Source organism: Telopea speciosissima, chromosome 8 (genome assembly GCF_018873765.1).
Source record: "Telopea speciosissima isolate NSW1024214 ecotype Mountain lineage chromosome 8, Tspe_v1, whole genome shotgun sequence".
Taxonomy (NCBI): Eukaryota; Viridiplantae; Streptophyta; class Magnoliopsida; order Proteales; family Proteaceae; genus Telopea; species Telopea speciosissima.
Genome location: NC_057923.1, coordinates 31,789,573 through 31,802,088, shown reverse-complemented (window position 1 = coordinate 31,802,088; position 12,516 = coordinate 31,789,573).

Genomic DNA, 12,516 nt, shown 5'->3' with positions numbered 1-12,516 from the left:
TTGGAATCCTTGAGGCAAGGAGCTGACGAAGGATTTTCCAATTTTATTATGAGGTTCCACGAGAAGGCATCCAGGATGTGGAAACGCCCGAATGAGGCAGAGCAAGTGGAAATGATTCTAGAGAACTTACATGGGGAGTACCATGACTGCCTCTATTGTCAGCACATCAAAATCTTTGAAGTACTCATAGCTACAGGAAAGCGAATTGAAGACAAGCTCTTCAGGAGAAAGCAAGCCCAGGCTTTGACTACGGAGGCCTCTGGATCTTACCTCAACAAGAACAGCGAAGTAGGAAGAGGGAAGGGTCCCGAAGTGAATGCGGTCACCACTGGCCAGTACACTGAGAAGAAGATCTTGCCGACAGCCACTGCACCATTGGTTATCCAGGCAGAATAGTCAGCCTCTCCTAGATAGTTTACTTTTGGCAATATGACTCCTACTCGCCTCTTCTTCAAGCTCTAGAGGGAAGGGATGTTGGATGTCGTACCACCGAGATGTGTAGATTTGGCCAATCCACCTCCAGGATACAAGCCAGAGTTATATTGCTACTATCATAATCAGAAAGGTCACCAGAATGATGAATGCACACACCTCAAGCACGCCATACAAGACTTGATTGACGCAGGGAAGATAGCGTTGAAAGTGGAACAACAACCCAATGTAACTAATAACCCTTTGCCAAACCGTGGGGTGAATATGTTGCAAGAGGATGTTCATTGTGAAGGCCCAACCTGTCACATCCCAAATCACACCCTGGGTGGATTAGGTAGGTGACCCAAATTGCATTGTAACAATCCGCCAAATCCCAAGGATCTAGAAGTAGTTAATCCATTCACAGACACACACATCCACCATATTACATAATGCAAAACTCGAAGTGTTGCGGAAAGCTATATTTACATTAAACATTTTAAAAGTAAAGTAAAACAAGAAAAATAAAATATATATAGCACAATATTTGTTCATTGTCTATCTCACTCCCAAAGAAACAACAGCTCCTAACTCTACCAAATACAGCTTTATACAAAAGAATATAAACAGGGCAAGGTAACCAGAACCCAAAAAACAAAACTGTAAAACAAAAAGAGAGACACCAACAAAAACAAAAGGAGCCTCAAGAACAAAATAGAGTCACTAGCACCCTTCATGGATCATCCTCAGCTATTACCAAAAACACTCGTACCAGCGGTATGACCTCCATCCGAGTCTATACCAATATTGTCATAACCACCATAGCTCACCTCCGGGAGTTAAGCCTCCCCGCCACAGTAACATCCACTTATAGGATCATCTAACAGAAAAACATATATAATAGAGTGTGAGCTCCACCGAGCCCGTGAATGAAAACATCACCATGCATGCACATGCAATCACAACCATATGAGTTCTACATGAGGTGCAGTTCATTTTATTTATTAGCCACCTAACATCATAACTAAGGTGTGTTCGTTCTACTATAATCCCCAATACATGTATCCCTGGTGCGGGCTTTTAACCCCTTCCCGTGATACACCCATTGAGTTGTCATAGAGGATCGATCAGCTCCCGCATCAGTCACCAAGGCCAGCCCGATCAGCCCTCTGGGATTAACCTGTGAGGCATTCATCCTTTATAATACTTTTCTTTTCTCTAGCTTATAGCCCATAATCACCTTTTTGGTGCAATAATATTTCTTTCTTTTCTTTCCTTTTATTTTTTCTCTCTTTCATATGGTTACTTTCACAGGCATTTAACACTTGAACCCCTGTTGGCAAGGGTGCGTAGCACGGGTGATGAAACACTACCCCAATGCATCTATATGGCATCGTATGAGTCAGGTGGTGTCAACCGCATCCCATTCTACGGGCTACCACATGCCTCATTTCCAAGCCGGCTACAGCATCTAGTCTAGCAATTCTTTTTTTTTTTTTTTTTGTAATAATCTAGTCTAGCAATTCACATACAACATTCAATGTACAATCACAGAGTTCACCAGACAAATATTCTTTATTCAATAGAATTCACAGTAGTTGAATTAAGTGAAAGGTATAATAGTATCATTGTAATTTGTGTTGACATATTAGCCGTGTTGTACTTACATACACGGTGTAATTTCACTCACCTTGTTCTGGTCCTACTGGTTTAGTTGTTGGCTCTGTTTCGACCGGTGTCTAGCTGTGCACCTCGAGCACGGGATCAAATCCTAATTTATCGGATCATAAATATGTATCAATTAATATTCAAAGCTGTATTAATATCCTAGAGTTGGTCTAGGCTTATTGGTCTGACTCTGTGTTTATAATGATATTACTTGGAATTCTTCGGGCCTTACACTGAGCTTTCGGGTCTATCTCCCGGTGCATCATCCAGAGATATGGAATTAAATCTGACTTGGTATCCAATAGTATAATCAGTTAGTACATTGTCCAGACAGTCATACAAACCAGTACCCATGTCAAGAATTCAACTGAAACCATTCCTGGGCATGGTTATTTGGCCCTATGGGGCCACTTGGGTACCCAAGGTATGGAGGTCAGCATACATATCTGGAGAGGGATAATTTAGTTATTTACCACCTCATCACACAGCCCTTAGGTCACTGGTGAAGGCCAAAAAAGACAGGACATAATTTCAGTACAAAATATATCTCTGGGCATTTCACTGGGTGATTGGGCCAATCGCCCAGTGCATCGCCCAGAGCCTGTTTGAGACGAGTTTTGGGTTGATTTTATGGATTCTGCAGCATGGGCTGCCATGGTATCGATCATGGATGCATGTGGGATGGTCATGGACCATATTTGGAGTTTAATCCAATGGTTCCAATGGTTTTGGGTTTAGTTTACCCATTTGGAAGCCAGGAGTTGTTCTGACAGCACAGAGAATAGCTGTTCAGGCTGAACTCAAGCTCAAGGATTCGGTTTGGGCTGCATGCAAGGCCTCTTTTACATATAATATCATGGTAGGACACTGATCCTACACTAAACTACACAAGGATCAGCTTGCGTGAAAAGATCCATGCCCAGACTGCCTATTCTGGGTGCAACTGGGCTGTGCAGTCAGGCACAGAGACTGGTTTTAGTCTCAGCAGTAAAATAGCAATAGGAACATGTATATAATGATCAAATCTTTCATGTAATAGCTTTGCATGTCAGATCTGATGCATCCCAGGGCAACCCCAAGGTGTTTTGAGCATTACTAGCCAGAAACACCATCAATAGAGCAGTGATCAAGGCATAAACACAGAGGACAACAGCACATAGAGGTAAGGTCAATTACTTGGGGATGATGTGCAGCTAAGACAGAGTGCAGAATGGCAGCTCAGGTCCTTCTTCCCCTCCTTCTTCTTCTTCGCCTCTTCTTCTTCCTCTTCCTTCTCTTTCTCTCTTCCTCTCTTTCAGCTAGGGCAGTAAAACGAAATAGGACTGCCCCTCTCCTATTTATAGACTTGGCCCCACTGGGGTCTGTTTGGCCTTGGGCTCCCCTCTTCCAGAATGCATTTTTAACTGAATTCTGGGCCATTCTGGCTACAAAGGTGGGGTCCACATAGTTCCAGGGGTGGGTAATGGTTCCTAAAATTCCCATCTGCCCCTAGAGGGTGTTCATGGTCTGTATGGATGGTCCCCACATGTCTGGAGTCCAAAAAGCACATTTCAGCCACTTTGGGCAATTCTCTGGGCTTTTGGGCCAATCACCCAGTGCATTGCCCAGAGAATACATCATTGCTGTATAGGCCCTGTCCTTGCACAGGTGCTTGGCCCAGGGCTTGGGCTTTGCACCAACACCTCATCCATGGTCTGATACACATTTGAATAGGTCTGGGCCCCACATTTATGGATAGGAGAGAGAGTACCTAGGGTTGATGCTGTACATCATGTTGTGGGCAGTGTAACGCTGCAATCCATCTTCTGACAGGTATATAGGAGAACATCCTCGGGGGTTCTCCACTAAACTCAACCACTGGAGTGATGCTCCACAGTGTGTTTGGGTGACTGGTCAGAGGTCCCTGTCCTTCATCTAAAATTCCAGTTAGTCAGGGGCAGGCTTGACATTTCTCCCCATATTATAAAAATTTTGTCCTCGAAATTGGGTTACCTTGTAGTGCGAAGAGTTGGGGATACTTCTCTCGCATTTCCTCTTCGCGTTCCTACGATGCTTGCTCTATGGGATAGTTCCCACTAAACCTTAACGAATGCGACTGTGCGGTTACAGAGGTTAGGCTCCTTTCTATCCAATACCTCCATTGGTTGTTCTTCATAGGTCATATCCGCATCCAATTGTTTAGGTTCAACTGAGAGTACATGTGTCAGGTTATTGATGTACTTCCTTAGCATTGACACATTAAAAACATCATGGACGCCTTGCAAGGATGGCGGTAGTCGATACGCTATGGGTCTACTCTGTTGAGGACTTTGTAAGGACCAATATATCTTGGGATTAGCTTGCCTTTCTTGTTGAAGTGTAGCAACCCCTTTGTTGGAGATACTCGGAGAAATACCTTCTCTCCGACTCTAAATTCAATATTCTTCCTCCGATTGTCGGCATAACTTTTTTGCCTGGATTGGGCCGCTTTGATATTTTCTCTAATTAGATCCACCTTCTCACAGGTTGTTTGTATCATTTCGGCCCCAAGATACTTTCGTTCTCTGACTTCATCGCAATACAATGGTGTACGACACTTTCGACCATATAAAGCTCCATACAGTGCCGTGCCAATAGTGGAGTGGTAGCTGTTGTTGTATGCAAATTCCACCAAGGGTATGTGGGCATCCCAACTATCATTCATTTCTAATATACAGGCTCTGAGCATGTCCTCTAGAGTCTGAATGGTTCTTTCAGACTGTCCATCCGTTTGAGGATGGAAAGCTGTGCTGAGATTTAGTTGAGATCCTAGTGCCTGTTGTAGACTCTTCCAAAATCTTGAGGTGAATCGGGGATCCCTTTCATATACGATGTTAACAGGCATGCCATGTAGGTGGACTACATTCTCAATGTATAGTTGGGCCAACTTTTCCATTGAATAGTTTATTCGAATGGGAATAAAGTGATCCGCTTTCGTCAATCCATCAACAATCACCCAGATTGCATTCATCCCTTTCTTGGTGTTGGGTAGATTGGTCACGAAATCCATGGTAATTCTTTCCCATTTCCACTCAGGAATAGGGAGTGGCTGCAATAACCCATATGGCATGTGTCTTTTTGCCTTTATTTGTTGACAGGTGAGGCATTCAGACACGTATATAGCTACAATCTGCTTCATTCCAATCCACCAATAGTGCTTCTTTAGATCCTTGTACATCTTTATGCTCCCAGGGTGGATTAAGTAGGGTGAATTATGTGCCTCCCTAAGAATTCGATCATGCACATCATAGTCGTTAGGCACGCACAATCTATCTCTGAATTTTAATGCCCCATCATGGGCCAGTGAGAAGTCTGGGTCCCTGTGAACTCTATGCTGCACTTCCCAGATTATCATGTCTAGATCGGGGTCTTTGAGCTACTTTTTAATTATCTCTTCCCGGATCGACGGTTGTATGTCCATAGCTGCTAGCTGCATAGCCGTCCCTTCGATCATAAGTTCTAGATCAAATTTTTGAGCTTCTTCTATCAGTTGCTATCTTGCAACCAAGGAAGCGAGGGATGTGGTTTGGGATTTCCTGCTTAATGCATCCGCCACAATGTTGGCCTTGCCAGGGTGCTACTGAATCTCACAGTCATAATCCTTCACCAATTCTAACCACTGTCTCTGTCTCAAATTCAACTCCTTCTGGGTGAAGAAATACTTCAGACTCTTGTGATCGTTGAAGATCTCACTCTTTTCACCATAGAGATAGTGTCACCATATCTTCAATGCAAAGACTACCGCTGCCAACTCTAGGTCATGAGTGGGTAGTTCTTTTCTTGTTCTGTCAACTGCCTTGAGGCATAGGTGACCACTTTACCCTTTTGCATCAATACACCGCCCAATCTTGTTCGGGATGCATTGATGTATACCACCATTCCTCCGGTGCCATCTGGAATAGTCAATACTAGTGCTGTCACCAATCGATTCCTTAACTCTTGGAAGCTTTTCTCGCAAGTGTCGTTCTACTCAAACTTTGCACCGTTCTTTGTTAGCTTTGTCATGGGTGCCGAGATGCATGAGAAATTCTCAATAAACCGACGGTAGTACCGAGCTAAACCCAAGAAGTTTCGGATCTCAGTGGCATTCTTCGAAATCTCCCACTCGAGAACCGCCTTCACCTTAGCTGGGTCTACCTTGATGCCGTCTTTGGTGACAATGTGCCCTAAGAATCCAATCTGGTGGAGCCAAAATTTGCACTTGCTAAACTTAGCGAATAGCTAGTGCTCCCACAATTGCTGCAACATGAAAGTAAGGTGTCGAGATGGTCCTCTTCACTTCTAGAGTATACCAGAGAATACAATGACGAACTTGTCCAACACATCATGGAATACCCTATTCATCATGTCCATGAACGCTGCTGGGGCGTTGGTTAACCCGAACGACAGTACTAAAAATTCATAATGTTCGTATCGAGTTCTAAACGCCGTCTTATGAATGTCGCCACTCTTGATCTTCAATTGGTGGTATGTGGACCTAAGATCAATCTTAGAGAAAACTCTTGCTCCCTGCAGTTGATCAAATAGATCATCAATGCGTGGCAATGGGTATCGATTCTTAATCGTCAGCTTATTCAGTTCTCGATAGTTGATGTACAGTCACATACTACTATCCTTCTTCTTCACAAATAGCACGGGGGCTCCCCAGGGAGACATGCTAGGTCGTATGAATCCTTTCTTCAACAGATCTTGTAATTGGAGCTGCAATTCTTTTAATTCAATTGGTGCCATTCGGTATGGTGCCTTGGATATCGATGCCGCACCAGAAATCAGATCGATTACAAATTCTGTCTCGCGATCAGGCGGCAGCTGGGTCAGATCTTCTGGAAAAACGTCGGGAAATTCTCTAACAATGTCAAGCTCTTCCAATGGATTTATCTTTGTCTCGGTATCCATTACCGTGGCCAAATAGCCTTGGCATCCATCATCCAACAACTTTCGCGCCTAGAGGGCTGATAAAGTTATTCTTTTGGGCTTTCTCATTGGTTCATTTTGGTAGGTGAAAATCGAGCCGTCATCCAACTTGAATGTAATTTTCTTCTCCGCACACATGACGTTCACTCCATAGCGGATAGCCAATCCATGCCTAGTATCACATCAAAGTCCTTCATATCGAACTTAATCAAACGGACGGTTAAGTGATTCTTATAAATTTCCACCAGACAGGGGTTGTAGACTTCCTTCAGGCTCACGACATTACCGGTCGGTGTACTGACTACTAAATCGTGCCCGATGTCCCTTAGTTGAATAGTCATCCTACTCGCAAAAGTGGTGGAAACAAAAGAGTGGGATGCACCCAAGTCGAATAATACTTGTGTGGGGGCAGACGAGACAATTAGGGTACCTAGGGTTTGTATAAAATTAAGGATGCAATTAAGTTTCTTGTATCCATAGGTTATTTCCTACAATTTAGTAGTGTTAAGTGGACTTACCTGTCATTACTTCAGGATTCGCCTCCATTTCTTCATTGGTTAGCATAAACACTTTTCCTCGAGTCCGATTGTCCCGTGGCTGGAAGGGTCGAGCATGGGACTGGTTTGGCGAGGAAGTGTTGTATCCATGGTGTATGCATTCCTTGGCCATATGTCCTTCCTTGTGGCACACGTAACATCTGTTGGATAACACGGCCGGTGATGAGGCCAGGCTTGCTTGGCTCGTTGCAGGTCGGGTTGGCGAAGCTACAGTTGTCGCTTGACTTGCAGTTGGTTAGGTAGGCCGGTTATAAGTGGGGCAGAAAGGGTTCTGGCCCACATCTAGTCGACGATACTGAGTCAGGCTGGGGCTCGAACTAGTTCCTCGAAAAACCTTGTTTGGCCATTTGACATTCTGATAGTTACCTGGCCTCTTGCCTAAGCTGGGCGACGTTGTAGCTTTCTCTTTCTCTTTCAATCTATCTTCCATAGTCTTCGCCTTGTCGACCATTTGAGCGTAGTCCTGAATATCTAGAATCGACAGAATAGACATGATCTTTGGCTTGAGTCCTTTATCGAATTTCTTTGTCTTACTAGCTTTCCCCTTCAGGTGTTCTGGCCCAAAATGGAACAAATCTTCGAACTATTGTTAGTAGTCCAGCACGATTTTGGTTCCCTACATGAGTGCAGAGAACTCAGCTTCCTTTTTGTCTCTAAAGCTCTCAGGGAAGTAGTTCTTAAAGAAGACTTCTTTGAATTGCTCCTAGGTGAGATTTGGATGAGTTGCTTCAAGATTAGGCTTGGTTGCCTTCCACCATGCTTCTGCCTCATTCTGTAGCTGATATCCAGCACATATCAATTTCTTCGCATCCGTACATTCTAGTACGTTAAATGCCTTTTCCAAGGCGCTAATCCACTGCTTGCTCTTGCATCATTGCTGCGAATTGTGTAGACATTTGGCCCAGCAGCTCCTGTTGTTGCTGCATGGTCCGCATCATGGTGGTCATGATGATGTTCACCTCTCTGGCTGCCACACCTGGCTGAGGTGCAGCGGTAGTAGCTTGGGCAGCTATTGGTACCCTTGGCGAAGTAACCGATACTTTAATGTTCTGAGCTTCGGCTCCGTTCGGTAGCTCAACTTCTGGGATAAATCGAGGGCGTCTTCCACGATGACCACCTCGGTTGGATCTAGTATTTATTGACCATGATTGATTCTCTGAAAGAAGCTTTATGTTCAATATTCTCACACCCTTAACGGGAACAACTTATAATTTCTAACTATCACATGTACATTATCAATTCCACAGTTCCAGTGTAATAATGTTATCATTCCAGTAAGATGTGTTATTCACCAATTGTCATTGCTAAGAGTTTTATGTCTATGAGATGTTTTATGCCATGGTATGTTATGCAAGATGTCATGTTAAAGATTTATGTTAAGTAGTGGTTACTTAGTCTTATACCTGTACCTAGCATGCAAGTCTCTCCAACTTCGTTTTGGTGATAAGAGCCTGTACGTATAGGTATCCTATATCACTCCTAACCTTGTCTACTAAGGCAAGGTAGATGGCACGATCCTCTGGTCTGCTAGTATCTGCGAGTGCTAAGAAACAATCAGTTGCTTCTCGACCCAGGACTGTATCTATAGAATCCAAGCTAGTCTCTTCCTCAATCGCCTAATGTAGAGCATGTTGCTGGGGTCTCCAAGCCCGAACAACACAATCAGGTCTTGCAACGGAGAATTTCTAAGTATCAGGTTTCTATGGCTACTTATCTTAAAATCATGTTCAGTACTATAGGTAAATAAAGCAATCATAGACAGGAAGTTAAATGGATCAGCTTGAGGTTGCACATAGTGTTACAGTGTTCTATGGGGTCTAACACACCACTCAGGTAGGGATAGGTGCAGTGTATGAATTTCTTATTTTGCTCTGTAGCCTATTGGGTTTAACTTTGGATGAGCTAGACTATGGGTAAGGTAGGGCCCTACTTGCAGGCATAATGCTATAAGCAATGTCCAAATTCCCAAGACTTCGCAGCCACACATCCTATGTATCTATGTTGGGTTTTTCCCACACATCAATTACACAGAGGTTTATATACATCCAAGTGCATACATATATTACTTTATACATAATAGTTATGCTCAAATTAGGCCATACAAAAAGAAAAAAAAATTTATCTTCTTGAATTTCTTACTTCCTCATCCTAGCTTGTATACACTTATGTAATTTATCTCCTTGAAAAAAAATTTATTTATTATTATTTTTTTCATCCACAAAATCATACAAATGCCTTAATAGTGTTATTCATGTCATTACATTGTAGGAATCATAAGGCTATATGTCAACATTTCAATTCCTGTTGAAATTTCATTCTCTGGGTGTTTCACTGGCGTTTGGCTCAATCGCCTAGTGCATCGCCTAGAGAATTGGGGCTTACTTTAAAACAGTCCGAGAGCTCATTTTATCATTCCATTTTCTATTCTATGAGCTCCAAACCCCTAGGGCAGTGCTCAATAGGACCTTGTGACTAATTCCTCACCAAATCCAAGCATTTTTGCAAGTCTCCCATGCATCTACGTGAGTCTAAGGTAAGTTTTCTTCGTATTTTCTCTGTTATTGGACTGCTGTCCATGTTTTTCCTTACCTTGGTTTAATTTACTGTTTTTCATGCCCTAATTCCATCTTTTCTTTCCCTTCTTGCTTGCAGCAACCATGTCCACAAGTGGTAGACATAGCACAATGAGGAAGGCAGTGACTTGCAAGCGCTTGCAGTCTGACCCAATGCCTTCTTCACCTTCGGCAATACCCTCTCCATTGCCCGAAGATGATTCCTCGTCCGAGGAACCGGAGTTTGACCAATTTTGATTCTCCAGGTACGAGCATTTGCAAGATTGGGTGAAGTTCAAGTCTAAAAATATTGTGAATGGTAGGGTGGTGCAAGTTGATGACTTCCACCAGTATGGGCTCTATGCCAAATTCAATGCCCTAGGCTAGGCACTGATGTTGTCTCCTATGCTACCATGCTACCCGAACTTGGTTCGGTATTTCTATTGCAACCTTGTACTGGCTTCTGGGGTGCAAGGGTTGGATTGGAGAGCATGGTGAAAGGGGTAGACATACAGTTCACCACTGCCATTCTAGCAAAGATTTTGGGATTGCCTGACACAGGCGACAGGTGTTACTACAAGCCTAGGGTAGACATCTCTGATATGTTTTCTTTGGAGACCAGGAGGACGGTCTTCAAAGCTTTGATTGGAGTTGAGGGGATTCCGAAGTCTGAGGCGGATTACAAGCTTACTGCTAGGATTATCAGCAGATGCATCTCCTACAACGTCTATCCCAAGGGTGGGAACCAGGGTAGTATTTCTATGCTTTGGGCATACATTACTTACTGCTTATAGGGGGCTGACAAGGGGGGTCCAGTGATCAACCTCCCTTACTTACTGATGCAGGTGATGCTCTACCATACACAGAACCCATCAGATGGGAGCCTGCCCTATGGGAAGTTCCTGACTCTTGTGTTCCATTACTTTGGGGTTACACTTGCTGGCGAGTATGAGGGTGGTGACAGGTTGAAACCCATCAGCAAGACCTCCATCTAGAAGATGAAGATGCAGAGGGAGCCAGAGAGCGATCCTGAGTTTGAGGAGGAGATGGAGGAGGGGCATGAGGCAGTAGAGGGGACAGAGTTTGGTGAGCAGGAGGGTGATCCGGTGGATCCTGGTGCATAGTTTGGAGATCTAACTTCCTATGGGCCGACTAGAGCTTCCAGTTCTCAGGTGCCACCTCAGGTGCCTGATTCCTATGGTTGGTCTGATATGATGGCACCGTTTTGAGGTCTCCATACACAGCTGACCCAGATGTCGACACAGATGGATCAGTGTCACACCCCAAACTACCCCCTGGGAGGATTGGGTTGGTGATCCGAATTGCACGATGGCAATCTGCCAAATCCCACGGATCTAGAAGCAGTGCTTATATTCATGAACTAACATCCACATCTTAACCACAAGTAAGATCAGAGTAATGCAGAACATCTATAATTTAAACAAATAACCAGAAGCATAGCGATATGGGAAATGGTGATAATATATATATGTAGAAACTTGTTTATTACATTTCCCAGCACACACAACCCATAATGAAGGAAAACATAAGCTGATAAGTACAGCACTACATACATGATTATATACAGGGTTAGGATACCCAACCCCAAAAGAGAGAAAGAAAACAAAAGCAGTAACTAAAACCGATCCACGGTCAAAAACAGGAAACCTCCTAACAAAACAAAAAGGAGTTTCCAACACCAAACATCAGAAGCATTCCTCAACGGTCTTCATCCATGACCACCGAGAAAGTACGCAGAATCGGTATGACCTCCGTTGGGGTCCATACCAACATCATCATACACACCAGGACTCTCCTCCTCGAGATAGCCCGCCATGCCACAGCGGCATCCACCTGCAAGATCATCTAAGAACAAAGCAACAAATAACAGAGTGTGAACCCCACCGAGCTCGAGAGCAAATAACATCCATCATGTATGCATATGCAATCATAATCCATAGTTCACATGATCTACATGATATGCAAGTCCAATTTTATTATTAGCCACCTATCATTACAACTGAGTCAAGTCTGTGCTACTACAATCCCAATGCATGTATCCCTGGTGTAGGCTTGGTTACCTCTTCCTGTGATACACTCATGGGGTTGTCGGAGAAAACCAGTCGGCTCCAGCATCCCTTCCTAGGTCAGCCCGACTAGCCCTCTGTGATTATCCTGGTAAACAACTGTTTCTTCCCTCATGCACCATATAGGTGTTCTGTATCTATGCACCTTTCGGTGTTCTGATATATGCACCTTCTGGTGTTCTGATAATTACAGCTTTCAGTGTTCCAATCCTATTCACTCCTTGATAATTGCTTCTAAGGCATCCAGTAGCTTAACCCCTACTGGCAAGGGTTCATAGCATGGGTAATGAAACTCTAGCTCCAGGTCTA